Below are 1,826 nucleotides of genomic sequence, written 5' to 3' on the forward strand. Positions count from 1 at the left end.
CCCCCTCCCCAACGGGAAGAGTCTTTTGCCATGGCGGAGGGACCCTTGATGGTTACGATCGCGGACGACCGACAGGGAGCTCGTAGGCCCAGCTGTGGGCGCCGGCTGAGGCAGGCAGGCCCACCCGCACGAGGGAAGAAAAAGAAAGAAAGAAGTGTCTTCCGTCTCATAAATTCATTCCGTTCCGTTTGGCTAAAAGTCCGTCGTCCTCGCCCTGTCGCCGGTGAATGGGAGGCGGTGCCCCCCCCTTCTCCACTGTACTCCTCGCCAAGGCCTTCTGCCCGGTTGAACGCGGCCCAAAGCCGGTGTGTGTCGTAAGCCCCGATGAATGACAGGCCAGCCCTCCCCCCTCAAGCGGCGCGAACCGAGTCATTCCGCGGGCGAAAGCCTATGTCCCCTCTCTACCCCCGCGCTCCTCGGGGCCGCTGCTGCGAATAAAAGTTGGAAAGGCCGAAAATTATCGGCAAAGACGGCGGGCATGGGCAGGCGGCGGGCACAGACATAAGCAGGGCTCAGACGCTCTTTGAGGAGGAGCGGAGCGACGGCGCCTCCTGGCCGCGCGCGTCGTACACTCATCAAGAGTCACCCCGCTCAAAAGCGAAAAAGCGAACGGCGAATGGGAAACGGGGGAGGGGTGGGGGTGAGAAGGCATGTGCGGTACATACACAAACCTCGGCGGCGGCAAGTGGCGAGTGGTGGTGTGGTGGTGCCCCCCACACACCCACACCACCAGGCACATTTGCGACCCCCCGCGCGCGCACGACGAGCACCTCCAGAGCGTCGCCGCGCCCGTGGAGCGGAAAATGATATGCTAAATGTAAATTGAGCGAAGAGGAGAGGATGGCGAAATAAGTCGCGCCCCCTTTTCGTCGGCGCTTCACCCTCGCGCCGTCGGCGGAGGCACGACCCTCCTCCGGGACGACGTCGAGCGGGCGTCGTAGAGCCGCCACCACCAGCGCCCTCAAAGTCGAGTGATCTCTGTCCTCATCGTGTTCGTAAAAAAAAAGAAACGACGAAAAAAAGGGCGTGTGTTTCCGCGCGAGTGAAAAAAAAATGCCTCCTTTATGCAGAACGCCCCCTGAGCCCCCTGCTCGCATTCGCGGCCCAGGTGGGCTGGCCTCGGGGCTGGCGCAGGCTCTAAAGGCTGCTTTGGGTCCCGTATTATCTTTCTGTCTCCATTACACGCGCACATGTCGCTTATCGACAATCAGTGGGCGAGGTTCGGAGAAAGGGGGCCGGAGGGGGCTCACCCCTCGGCTCACCCCAACCATGCCAGAGGGTTGCAAGGCGAGGCCCGTCTGACAATGACATGCAAATCCCCCTGACATGTGCACCTCCCCTTCCTAGCAGCTCCTCCCATAGTCTCACGGGCAGGACCCCCTACCCCTACCCCTCTTAACGTCTCCCTCTCTAATCCAAATCCCCCGCGCCGTACTGGTACACATTAAAACTATTCCCCTCCATAATCGATACTTTATTGCGTAAATATTTGGACCACCATCAACAATAACAGGCGAAAACTGTAAAAACCTTTTCGCGGATTTTCCGTCTAAGTCGGGTAGGGAGGTAGCAGCGGCCCCGCTTTGGGCGGAGGAGCGTGGCCTGGCAAAGTAACTCACAATATCAGCGGGGAGGGGGTCGCTTCCACGGAATAACATCCTCCCGTTTTCTTTTCCCCACCAAGAAAAACACTGAATAAGTTTGTGCGCGCTTCTCGGCCAGGCGCCTGGCATGACCCCGGGGACCTCCTCCGCAAGGTCCTTGTCGATGCCTCCTCTATAGAGACCCCATCCCTCGGACACGCTGCGACGCGCCGCATCGACTCA

The 1,826-nt window shown here is 59.9% G+C and overlaps 1 protein-coding gene across 1 annotated transcript in view; it reads right to left on the minus strand.

The window, feature by feature from the left end:
• Window positions 1–1,826, minus strand: part of LOC113210312 (prolactin-releasing peptide receptor-like) — a gene marked incomplete in the record, with an annotated part of 126,780 nt that overhangs the window by 13,141 nt on the left and 111,813 nt on the right.

This window comes from Frankliniella occidentalis, unplaced genomic scaffold, assembly GCF_000697945.3.
Source record: "Frankliniella occidentalis isolate FOCC.00 unplaced genomic scaffold, Focc_3.1 Scaffold149, whole genome shotgun sequence".
Taxonomy (NCBI): domain Eukaryota; kingdom Metazoa; phylum Arthropoda; class Insecta; order Thysanoptera; family Thripidae; genus Frankliniella; species Frankliniella occidentalis.